Source organism: Dasypus novemcinctus, chromosome 16 (assembly GCF_030445035.2).
Source record: "Dasypus novemcinctus isolate mDasNov1 chromosome 16, mDasNov1.1.hap2, whole genome shotgun sequence".
NCBI lineage: Eukaryota > Metazoa > Chordata > Mammalia > Cingulata > Dasypodidae > Dasypus > Dasypus novemcinctus.
Window position 1 is genome coordinate 67,780,203 of NC_080688.1, and position 13,453 is coordinate 67,793,655.

The following is a 13,453-nucleotide window of genomic DNA, read 5'->3' on the forward strand; positions in this document are numbered from 1 at the left end:
TATATCAGGGAAGACAAACTTTGCTTTCCTGTGGTTGGGGAAATACCCTTCCTGGTCACAAGGGCAAGAAGCAATAAAATTTAGTGATCAATATAAGTTCCTGCAAACAGGTCAGGGATGGAAATATCTTTCAGTCAGTCAGGCTCTTCATCCTTTATTCTGTTCTTGACTCCATTGGTTTCCTTTAGTGGGAATGTCTTATTTTGCCAAGACTGCTGTAACAAAGTATCACAGACAGGTTGTTTTAAATAGCAGGAATTTATTATCTCACAGCTTTGGAGACCAGAAGTCCAAAATCAAGGGTCAGCAGGATCATTCTTTGACATCTGTAGGGCTCGGTGGGGGCTTGCTGGCAATCCATGACACAAGCTCTGCTGCTTTCACGTTCTCGTCTGACTCCTGTCTCCTACTCACTGTGTCCAAATTTCCTCTGCTATAACGACTCCAGTCATATTGGATTAGGGCCTGTGCTGATTCAGTTTGGCCTCACCTTAACTGATAATGTCCTCAGAGTTCCTATCTACAAATGGTTCACATCCACAGGACTGGGAGTTGAGGAATTGAAAATGTCTTTGTGGGGGAACATGATTAAATCCAAAACACAAGACAAGGGAGGAAAAGTACGAGGGGTCAAGGGTGTGTGGGTGGGTTCAAGTGGCTCCCAAGCTGAGGCTTCCTAGCCTGTGTCCTTGGCTGAGACCTAACTCACACAGAGAGTCCTCCTCTCCTGCAGTAAACACTAGCCTTGCTCTCATTCAGAATCGAGAACATTTAATTGATTGTAGAGTTGTATTTGAGGCATGAAATACATTATAGGTTTTCCAACATTATCAGTGGGGCATATAATTTTCAACAGTCCTAAAAAATGCTTTTTATTTATTCTTTCATTTGGAACAATTTTGCCTCATAAAGAAGCATACTGAATTTATAAGAGATAATACCATCCCACCCCATCCATCAAAAAAATTTTCCCCTAACTTCTAAAGTCAGAAATGCTATTTGCCTTCAAACTCTTCTTTAGATCTTTTCCTCTAGATAGTAATGACTGGAATGTGTCCATTACAACCACAGATCTGGAGGTAAACATTTGGAAATCACCTCATTCTGTGAGTTAGAGAAATTGCCTGATCATCTAGTTTCCTAGCTGTCCAACGTCTTCTTGGCCTTCACTTGATATAGAAGCAAAGAAGATAGGTGTTGAAGATGAAAATAACTCCATCTTAGCAGTTAGAGGTTTTCTCTAGTCCAACCTGGTTATTGTTATAATTCCCTTTCTGGCCCTCTCTGTCCAGGAATTCCTAATCCTGGTGAACTGTTCCTTACAGTTAAAATAATAGGTAATATTTATTGAGCACCTACTAGGAGCCAGGCACTTATCATCCATACATTTACTCATTTAATTCTCAGGAAAATCCTACAGATGGATTCTGTGGTGCCAATTTTATTGCTGGGCTAACCGAGGCACAGCTGCTAAGAGATGGGGCTGTGATTGAACCCAGACAGTCCAACCCCAGAGGCTGAGCTCCACGATGCACTATGGGAGGAAGTCAGTCATGCACTTCTCAAGGTTGCTGCACTAGGATGATTAATTCCATCAAGGGTCTCCAGAAACTCTATCTTGGCTGATTTAATAATGTCAGGTAGAAGAGGATGGTTACTTCTGAAGGCCTCTTTCCCTTCTCCATATAAAAAACTGCTGATTAATAGTTATAGTGGACATAAGCTTTTTCAACTTCCTTATATGCTTTAGGTCTGTGAGAAGCTAGATTCTTTTATTACCCAACTGTAAATAGCCTTAGAGAGCATAACATTTATTATTATTAATATCAGGTATTTTCAGTCTGTATCCCATGGGAACAGGGCTGCAATTCATTGGGAAACCACCGGAAGGCTGGCTATACGGGTTGTTAAAATCAAGCCATGCAATAGGTAGATAGCCATTGCACCAACCTCCTCACCCCTTTCTGACCCCTCCCCTGAGAGTCCCACATCTTCCACACAATCCAGAGCTGACACAGAAGGGAGCTTTCTGCTTCTGCTTGGCAGCCACTGTCCATTCTGAAGTTTGGTGCTTGTGCTGTCAGTGCTAGATTTGAGAGTTACCCACGTGTATATGCTCTCACACATTCAGAGGCATTAGAGCAGCCCCTGCAAAGCACTGGATGTAGACTCTGGAGTGCTGGTTCTAGGCCCTGTTCTCTCCCACAGCTAGAGCTTGGTCAAGTCACTTTATTGCTATAGATTTCCATTAATTCACCTAGGGCAGCAGATGTGGCTCAAGCAGTTGAGTGCCTGCTTCCCACATGGAAGGTCCCATGTTCGGTTCTGGGTGCCTCCTAAATAACAACAACAACAGCAAGCAAACAAATGAAATAATCAACTCAGGGGAGTAGATGTGGCTCAGCGGTTGAGTGCTAGCTTCCCACATATGAGGTCCAGGGTTCAATCCCCAGTCCTGGTACCTCCCCCCCTTCCCCCCCCCCACACAATCATCTATATAGTAGATCTATGCCTGCTCTGCCTTTGTCACTGGGCTAAGGGGAGGATCATGGGCAAGAAAATGGTTAAAAAACCTGCTTTACAAACTGGCAAATATAAACACCGAGGACTGTCGTTACTCTGAGGAGACTCATTCTCAGCCAGACAGGGGACAAAGAATGACCTTTGGGTTCTGCTAGTGTTCCTCAAAGAATGGCCAGGGGTCTGCTGTTTGATTCACAAGTGGAATTAGGTGTCAGCTGTTTTTGTGAAGTTACCAGTGTTTAATGTTTTGAGTTCTTGTAGAGTGTATGATTTTTTACTTTGGCTCCTCTCCTTTTTTCTTCTTTCCAAATTGCATTCTCCAAATTGTTACCCCTTAGCAGTGCATTTATTCTCAGGTGTAATCAGAGTGCTTGCCAGAAAGTTAACAACTTGAAAGGAAGGAAATTGAAAGTAAGATTGTACACTGTGTGTTAATTTGATTGAAAATAACATAAAAATGAAAAAGCAGATTTAATATTTATTTCAAAATCTGACTTCCACCCTAAACTTACTATCGTAATAGTCACTCATTTAAAAATTCCTGGGAAGCAGATGTGGTTTAAGCAGTTGGGTGCCCAACTATCACATGGGAAGTCCCATGTCTTGCTCACCTTCTAAAGAAGATGAGCAAAACAGCTAGCTGATGCTACAGGTTGGCACAGTGAGCTGACACAACAAAGAGGGAACACCATGAAACACAAGCAGGGAGCAGAGGTGGCTCAAGTGATTGTGTGCCTCCCTCCCACGTGGGAGGTTCTGGGTTTGGTTCCCAGTGTTTCCTAGAAAAAACACACACAAAAAGGAACAGAGAGCAGACAGCAAGCTCAAACAATGAAAGGGGTGGGAAAAGCATAAATCTTTGATTATTTTGTTTACATACACCTTTTAGTTTTTAAATTCTTTTCTTTGTTTATATTATTTACATCTTACCACATAGGTAGAAGTTTCACAATTTGTAAAATGCGTATTCTATGACTTGAAGGTCATGTATTGTCCTGGGATAACTCCTGTATTTAATTGCTCTTTATGTGCTTCTTTATATTGCCACATGAAATAGACCAAAACGTTTAGGGGCTGTTTGGACATCAGTAGTGGCATGTGCCCAGAACAGCACTGCCTTCTGCTGGGAAGTGAGGATGTGAGTCAACACCTTGCAGTTGGGGTGTGAGGCAGCCCTCTTCATACTGACCTTTACACACAGTGTGCAGTCTGGGGTCACAGACCTGGCCGAGAGGGCTCAGTAAGATGCTTGCCTGGGATTTCAGAACTGGGGGGCGGAGATGTCGGGTTCCAGTCCCTCTCTAGATTTGGAGGTGAGGGGGTCAAGTCTCCCATGTGGAAGAAGTTGGTATGCAGGGCAAGGAGAAGAGCCATCCCAGGCACGTGGTAGCACTCACATTTCTGACTCCATTTGTCTCAGGCCCAGCTGGATTCCTGACCCTCCCCTCTTGTCTATAGGGCACGTTATTATACATTTCAATATGCTGCAGCAAGTATATGGATCTGGGCATGATTATTGCTTTTAAAATATCTTGAGAGGGCTCGAAAGTGTGGGTCAGAAGCCTCTGGGGCCATCGTTTTAATGGCTACTCATGACCTAATTTAATTAATAATTAAGCCCAGTGGGCTTAGCATCCTAGGAATTTTTCATCAGTTGAAGATGTTTTCCACAAGCATATTCAAATTCTCACTTCACATTAGTGACATCTCCCTGATTTTGTGGGTATTTTTCTGATTGTTGTAAAATGCATTACATGGCATAGGCCTATCTGGAGCATGATCAGATTTCTTCCTCCACATTTCATTGGTTTGAATGAATAGATGTTCTTTCTCATTTGGACTTGCTTAGTATCGTGAAATAAGTAATTGCAAATAGAAGACATGAAAAAATCTCAGGCATGCAGAGTATTTTTCTGCTTTAGAAGTACATTTTAGCATATTGTACACTGAGTACTTAAAAAAAAAAGCAAACTGAAATGTAGAGTTAATTTATTATTACTTTGTAACATTATATATTTCTGCTCTTTAAAAAAGAAGTTTGGATCTTGCCACTTTAAAACTTCTGAGAGTATAAATAGTCTCATTTACTCAGGTACAAACCCTATGAAAAAAATCTGACCCCCTTACTAGACTTTTTCGGTGTGGGTGTGTGTTGCAGAAAGGAAGTCTTCGCACTTACAACAATTCTGTGCGTTTGGTGGAGATTCCTGGCTTTTTATTTTTTAATGCTGCTCCCCGCCCCGTGTCCTATTTTACCTCTATTTGCAGACAAACCTTAACATCAGTTCTTTTTACTAGCTTATGAAATAGCTGTTTGGGCAAAGCTCTGAAGGAAAAAAAAAAGATAAGAGAAAGAAAAATATAGGACTAGGGAAGAGGGGTGGGGAAGAGCAGAATATGAGGGGACAAGAAGAAGGGGTAGGATGGGAATGAGGCTTCTCACGAACCAGCCTGTGAGTTCCCTGGGGCTCATGCCTGAGGCAGATACTGCTGGTTCCAGCAAGAATGAGCTCCAGAATCTGGGAGGTGAGCGAGATCAGCCCTGGAGCACAGCCTGCCTAGTTCTTGAGCCTGGCTCTGTATCAAGGTGGCAGTGTCCACGCTTCTTACGCGTTTGCAGTGAGAGGGAAGCTGGATTACCTGGCAGAAGTGCAAGGCTTCTAACTCAGGCAGGGGAGAGGATCCACACGGATTCTGGGTGATGAGCTAAGACTCAAGGGCTGGGAAGATCCAGGGCCCAAAGCTGTGAAGGTCCTCTGAGCTATGGTTATCACCCTGGACGGGGAATTACCAAGCTGTGTTCCTTGGAGTGCAGAAGCAGAGCTGGCTTGGCTCTGAGCTCCAAACTCTGCTTCAAACAGACAAGCTAGTTTTATGGTTTTTTGGTTTTTTTTTTGGTACAGGCACACAGGGGATTTGGTATATGATTTGGGAGAGAAAAAGCATTTTGCTGCTAAAATATCTAAAGGTCGGAAATATTCCCTTAGAATATTTCTTCATCCTGATGTTATGAAGAGGACACCAGCTGCTCTGTTGGTAACTGAGCGTGTCCATGTGTCTGAGCATGGACAGACTTTCCCTATCTCTCAAGGAAGCCACCTTGGCTCTGGCTGTCAATGGGCCCTGATGTCATGGTGAGCCATGGAAAGGGCACAGAGCGGAAAAGCTTCCTGGGAGGAGGGGGGCGGGGTAATTGGGGGGTGATATAAGGAGAGGTCTCTGGTAGGTAAAGGCTCACTGGGGAGAGGCAACAATTATGTCAGTTGACCATAGCATCAGAGGCCAAATGTCACATGGGGCAAATATGCAAGTTTGAGTATCTAACAGAGATGTCTGGGTACAGAGGAGTGGTTATTTTATTTCACTTCATTTTCAGTCAATAGAGCTTGCCAAGTGACTGACCCATAAAATTAAGTGAGTCCCTGGGACACAGAAATGAATTTATTTTGACCTCTGCTAAGAAACCAGACCTAAGTTTAATTAGTGGATTGATTCAAGTTATGTTTCCATTCTGTGTTGGTGAGCTCGTGTTTCCTGGGTGGAAGGAAAGAGGGTATTTGGCAACCTCCAGCCTTGCCCCCCAGGCATCCTGCTGATGAATAATATCTCATGGGGACGTGCAGACCTACCCAGCTTGACAGCGGTGTCACCCAGAACAGAGAGACTCAGGACCCTGAGAACCTAATTCTTACCCAATGGGCTTCTGAGCTCTACGTGGGAAAGTCAGAGGACATGGTCAGAGAACCACTTGCATCAGAGTTGTTTGGGTGTGTCACAAAAAATGCAGGCTCCAGGGCCTCACCTAAAATCCACAGTGAGACTTTCTGGGGGTGGGGTCAGAACGTGAATTTAAACCTCATCTGAGAATAACTATTAAGCACTCCAGCATTTGAGAACCATTGCCTTTAGGCCTGGAATTGCTCAGATATGAAGTTTTGAATCTGGAGCAATGTGACTCCACATTGCTCTCAATGGTGTTATTCTCGACTGAATAAGGATGATTCTAGAAATTACATTGCAGAGGAATTATTATATCCCAAGAATTGCCCTTTTGGGCTTGGGGGATAAATCTTAGGATTAGTCTAACCCTATGTTTTTTTACTGGGTTGGGGAGAGTGGAGGGGGAAAATCCCTTGTCAGAGGAGAGAGATTGGAACCTGGGATGTGCCCATAAGGGGATTCCCTGTGAAGACTTTAATTTTTAGTTCTTTTTCCCTTGGGCTCTGGGAATATTTATATTTATATTTGGTATATTTGACATCGAATTTTAATTATTCCCTGATTAACTCTAATGCTTCTTTGAACTGTGTTGCACACACACATTATATTTTACATGTCTCGTGGGGAATTATCGGGCAAAGAAAATAAAAAGGAGTGTATCTTCCTTAGAACGGTACCTCTGCAGATGCAAGCATGTCTGAGAGAACATTCACTGAAGAAGCCAGAACATACAGAAGTGCAGGCACGAGTCACAGGACTGTGAATGGGCACCGAGGAACGGCAGGGAGGAAGATGTAGCAAAGACAGCCACCAACACTCACCATCTCTACCTTCTCCTATTTTCTCTTTAACAGACTGAACAGATTTTTCTCTCAGGTATTGCATAAAATGTGCTCTTGCCACGGTCACCAATGATATATAAATTGCAAAGTTTGATGATAAGTTTAAAGGTCTCTTCTTTGGTCTATCAACAGACATCTGACACTGTTAATTCCTGGGGTCTTGAAAACCCCATCTCTTGGAAGACCAGCACTCAAACCTGGTTTTTTTGCTTCCTCACTGGGGCCGCTTTTAAATCTCTTTTGACTGTTCCTTCTCAATATTAGCATGATCTCAGGCTTGGTTCTTGAACTTCTTCACTTTTCCCTCCCTTCACTTACCCCACAGACTGATGACTGTCAATATATTTATCTCCACCTCCAATCTCTCCTTACTTGTACATCCAACTGCTGACTTTCCATCTCCACCAGGATCTATAATTAGGGTAATTTAACATGTCCAAACCAAACTCACCATTCCTCTCCATGCAGCTCCAAACCTGCTTCTCCTTAGTCTTCTCCAAGTTTCTTACTACTTGGGCCAAAAATTATGGAGTCATCCTTGACTCTTCTCTTTTTTTTCCATCCCACGCCCAATTCAGCAAAACCATGTGGGTTCTATCATCAAAATGCATCCAGAATCTGTTCCCCGCTTACCACTTTCACCATTACTATACTGGTCCAACCCACTATTATCTCTCACCTGGAGTTTTGCAATTGATTTAGACAAAATCTAAGAGCCCCTTGCTTTCCCCCTTACTTTCATGCAGTAAAGGATTAACTCAGCAGGTATAGATTGTCCAAACTTTATACATTCCGAAGAAATGTTTGGCTCTTGTCCTGCTCTTGGAAAATAACCTCTAAGCCCTTGAAATATCCTGCCTGTTTAGAGTGTCTTTGTTTATCTGAGGCCTTGGGCCATACCAGATAGTTTATGCTAATAATGTGATTTATGATGGGGACCTTAAGTCACATAGAATCAACTTTACCTTGGAGGTGGGGGAGGCTGGAGACTAACCGAAATCAGCTATGTGGGTGATTAGCCATGCCTATGTGTCCAATCCCCAGGAAAAATCCTGGACACCAATGCTAGGGCAATACTTTGTGTGGGTTACCACACATTGTTTTTGGGAGAATTAAGGATTGCCTGTAGGACTCTGCAGGCAGAGGACAACTGGAAGCTTGCACCAGGACTCTCCTGGGCTCTGCCCTATGTGCTTTTACGCATTGCTAATTTTAATCTGTTTCCTCTTGCTATAAGAAACCATAATCATGAGTATTCCAGCTTTGCTAAGTTCTGTGCATTCTTCTAATGAAATCATAGAACCTGAGGATGGCCTTGAAGTTTCCCCTAATCACACACCCCTATAATGTATTTTCTTGTGGTAGGCTCTCAAAATATAAATCAGATTATGTTCCTTCTCTGCCCCAAACCCTTTACTGGCTCCCTGTTTCTCTGAGTAGAAACCAAACTCCTTATAATGGCCCACAGGTCCTGCATTGTCTTCTCCTCCCCACTCCCTTTCTGAACTCATTTCCTTTCCTACCCCCTCGTTCAGCTCCAACCTCATGGGTTCTTTTGCTGTTTCTCTTGAACTCTTCAATCCTAGGCCCTTTGCTCTTGCTATTCTTTCTTCCTGGAAGACTTTTTCCTCTACTATCTATGTGGTTCCCCTTCTCACTCCCTTAAGGTTTTCTTTTCTTTTTTTCATTAAATTTTTATTAAAGTTAATAGTTCACATAGAATGTTACATTAAAAAAAAAATAAGAGGTTCCCATATAACCCATACCCTAGCCCCCACCCCCATCATTTTTGTAAATTGTATTTTTTTTGAAGACACTTACATCACAAAAAAGGTTACATTATAAAAAACATAAGAGGTTCCTGGATACCCCCATCCCCCTACCCTACTCCTTTCACACCAACAACCTCCCCCATCATAGTGACACACACGTTGCAATTGGCGAACACATTTTTTGGAGTACTGTTGCACCACGTGGATAATAGTTTACTCTGTAGTTTACACTCTTCCCTGGTATATTCAGTGGGTTATGGCAGGATACATAATGTCCAGCATCTGACCCTGCAATATCATTTAGGACAACTCCAAAGCTGTCACTTAACAGACAGGCTTCCTTGACAATACTGCATAAATAGGATTTCACCATCTATTATTTCCTATTCCCCTTTTCCAGTTTTAATTTTTTTTACAGTCCCCTTTCACCACTTGACAAATTGTATGTTTATATTTTTGTTCACTATCTATTTTCTTGCACTAGAAAACAAGTTCTACAAGATTGGGACTTTGTTTTATTAACTCCTTTGTCCACAGTGTTTAGAAATGTGTATGGCGCATAATAGGTGCTTAATAAATAACCATGGGGGCAAATGAATGAGTTAAGGTGTGAGACAAGTCTCTACAAATAAAGGACAAAGGCAGACCTTAAACTTTGGAATAATCTTTCACACTTTTTCCCTCTACATTCTTTATATTATCTGCCATGAGACCCTCTTATTTCTTCCTTTGAAATTATTTCAGATATACTTTGTCCTCCATTCCCATTGCCATTTACAGTCTTTTTCCTCCTCCTCTTGCACCTAGATTGATTTAATAGTGTACTTGGGCGTCAATCTGCACTCCCTTCACTCCCTACCCTGATCATTGCTATCCCCTGGATCTTTGTGAAGTACCACTTGTAACAAATTACTTTGTTGGTGCCCTGCACCCTCAAGTCAGCACTCCTTTGCCTCAGTATGCAAGTTTGCCTACTCAAACTTCCTTCCCACCTCCACCTTCTCATGTAATAGGCATTCCTTACATACTTGTTGAATGAATGGATGCATAGAATCATTAACCAAGAATCTTTCTTGAGAGAACTTAGAGTATAGTATAGAAGTTAAAAATAAAGGGAAATCAGAATAAAGGGGCTCCAGGGAAGAGGATAAATGGGAATTTGAAGAATAAGTAGGTCTTTGGGGGAAAGGAAAGGGAAGAAAGGACTGTCCAACAAGGAGAATTGTAGTGTGATTCCTAAGGTATGTACGAAGGGAACTTGTTCTTACTTGAAAGAGTGTAAGGGATGAGATTCTGAATGCAGGGACAGGAATTTGGAATTTAGTAATTAGATAGAGCTGTGCTTAAAGAAGAAATCTATGTGTACACTATGTGGTTTGATTTAGAGAAGGATGATCCCAGAGAGAGGGAAATAGGTAGTATGGCTATTACAATACAAGTAAATGTTAATGAAGGTATAGACTAGGAGAGTGTCAGCAGAAATTGAAATTAGGAAGTTGTTTTGAAGAAGTCTTTCTCTCTTAAGAATTAAAAGGCTATAAGAATAAAGGGTAAAATGGGGAGGATGGAAGGATATTAAGAGAAACACAAAATCTATCACAGAACCAAGTCTGGGAAGGAAAATGGTGAGTTCAATTTTTAACAAATTGAAAATAAAGTATTACTGTAATATTTTCCAGTGAGGAGATTGGCATGTGAGGCTGCAGCTCAGGGAAAAGTTCAGGTGTACTGATGTAGATTTGGTCAATGTATTTTATTTATCAAGATGATAATGAAAATGACAATGCTGTAGAGAATGTATAGAGAAGAGCATTGAAAGAAAAGAATGATGAAGGCAGATCATTCAGGAATATTTTTAAAGGAACAAGAAAGTTCAGAAAATAAGACAGTGAGGGGGGAAGCAGGAGTCTCTCAGTGGCCCAGGGAGGAAAGAGTTTTAAGAAGGAGGAAGTATGAGCACTATTCTGGTACTGCAGAGAAATTAAATGTTTTGAAGAGTTAACGCTGGATTTTGGCTATTAATATTATGCAGTCCATACCTTTGGAGAATATTGTATGTATTACTGGAGGGGGGGGGGGATGATAGAATAAAATAGAGAATTGACAAGAGAATTGGGGGGATTATGAATGGAGGCTTTCCTTTCAAGTTGATTATCAGAAAAAGAAAGGGGGATAGTAGAAGAGCAGGAAGGAAGGATTTTTAAAAATGGGAAAACAAGAGAAGTAGTCCAGCCAAGGAGGCAAAGCCATTTTGTCTCTGGGCTTGGCACTTCTGGTGCCACTGAGGCTTTGGTCAATTCCTGCAAGTTGGTACCAATTCCCCACAAGAGATGCTTTCTTCTATCTTGGAGAGGTAGTTACTTTACATTTTTAATACCTGGACCCCACTGAGACGTCACTCTGAAAAGAAAACAAAGAGGGAAATATGATGTCATAAGTCTTAGCAGACTTGATCTTAAGGAGCTAAGCAATAAAAAAATTCAGTTTGTAGACAGGGTTACATCTTTGCAAATTTAATTTCTCCTGTAAGAAAAGGAGCTTTAGTCAAACAATACAGTCAAATACTATTTCATGATGACAACAGCCCCAGTTTATGGCCAGAAATCATATAGTAGATCAACAGTCCCAACACCTACAAAAAGAAGAAATAATGGGTAAAGATGTTAGACGTCAATAGAGGGTGTCTTTTTTTTTTTCCAAATATATTTATCTTTTATATATATATATTTTTCCCTCCCCTCCACCTCCCCTGCACTGCTGTTTTTGTCTTCTTTTCTCATCTTTCTCCCCTAGGATTCACCAGGATTCAATCCTGGGGACTTCTGATGTGGAGAGAGGTTCCCTGTCAATTGCGCCACCTCAGTTCCTGGTCTCTACTGTGCTTCACCTTGACTCTCCCCTTCACCTCTCTTTTGTTGCATTATCATCTTGCTGTATGATTCATTTGCGCAGGCAGTCACCTCATGGGCACTCAGTTTGCTGCATGGGCACTCACGTGGGCACTCAGCTCACCGTGTGGGCACTGGCTTGCCACACGGGCACTCACATGGGCACTCAGCTTGCTGCATGGGCACTGGCTCGCCAGGTGGGCACTCAGCTCACCAGATGGGCTCTTGGATTGCCACGTGGGCACTGGCTCGCCATGCAGGCATGCTTTCTCTTCTTCTTTTTCACCAGGAGGCCCCAGGGATCAAACCTGGGTTCTTCCATATGGTAGGCAGAGGCCTTATCACTTGAGCCACATCTGCTTCCCAATAGAGGGGGTCTTTAACTACCAGAGACTACAGGGGGCAATATGTGAAATATCCCAAAGGGAACATGATTTAATAAGGGATCTCAAGTGTGCAAGAAATGTCTTCCATGATCCAATGTTCATGTTGTCTATTATGTCAGAAGGGGGACTCGCACATATATTTAATGATTTGATTCCTTACATATCACTGCATGAAGACTTGTTGATAAGAGTAAAAGAAGGAACCAAATCTGCTGAAACAGTGGAGCAGATTGGGCACATTCTTGTGACTTGGTTGCCAAGTTTAAAAGCCTACAAAGACTAGCGTAGTTATTAACTTGTGGCCAAAGCCCTTCCTGATAAAAAGAAAGGAAGATCAAGAATCTAAGACTTCTTCCAGAAATTGAAAACTAGACTTTTGGAACTTTCTAGATATACCTTGAAGTCAAATAGTCAATATTATTGAGTGTTAGAATAAATTTTTAGCTGCTCTCCAAAAGACCGCCCTGATGTTGAACTTCTGGAAGGATGCTGCATTGATAATACAAGGAGTTCTTTCTGATATCAACTGCAAGAAAGACAAATTGGAGTGCCAGTATTAAAATGACAAACTCTAGTACCTGAATGAAAAGCAGAAGGATCCTAGAATGGAAGCAAGGAAAGTATTGCTTTGACATGAGGAATTACAGAATAAAAATGGACATAAACCTTATATTTCTCTGTTTTAAGACTTCTTGGTTTTGACTTAAGCTGCCCCACAAAATGAACCTAACTTTTAGCAGGTTTACTGGCAATCAATTCCAAGCCAAGAACAATTCTTCAAAGAGAATAGGTCAGTCCCCTCAGAGGACTTTCAGTAATTCAGATAAAGCTAAAAATATCCACAGAGTTTGTTATATATGCCCTCTCTTCAGGCCAGTCTCAAACTCTGCCAATCTACCATGTGTTTCGTAAGTGACAGTGGTTCAATTGTATTCCAATGGCTATTGTCCCTTTCCAGAAAGCCACCAGTCCAATAGATCTTAGGGATTTACTAGAGCTCGATGAAGATTGTGAAGGGACACATCTCTGCAGATAAAACTGAAGTCAGAGAAGGGGATCAACTGTTTCTAGTGTTGAGTAGAAGTTGAGGAAAATGTTTTCAGAAGGTGGATCCAGTCTACAAACTGCAGAAGACACCTACATTTTAATGTAAAAGCATACTGAATACTCTGGGTTCCAAAAAGCAAGGGACAAAGCCCTGTGAAGTGGTAAACATAAAGAGGCTTGGTATAAAAAGATGCTCTGTATGTTAACTTCGAACAGATGGTTTATTTACAAAGACATGCAGTTTTTTTCCCCTTGTAATGTGAGTATGGGAACAC

The 13,453-nt window shown here is 41.8% G+C and overlaps 1 pseudogene; it reads left to right on the forward strand.

The window, feature by feature from the left end:
• Positions 1–4,946: 4,946 nt before the first annotated feature.
• Positions 4,947–13,167, forward strand: LOC101434299 (neuroepithelial cell-transforming gene 1 protein pseudogene; annotated as a pseudogene).
• Positions 13,168–13,453: the final 286 nt, after the last annotated feature.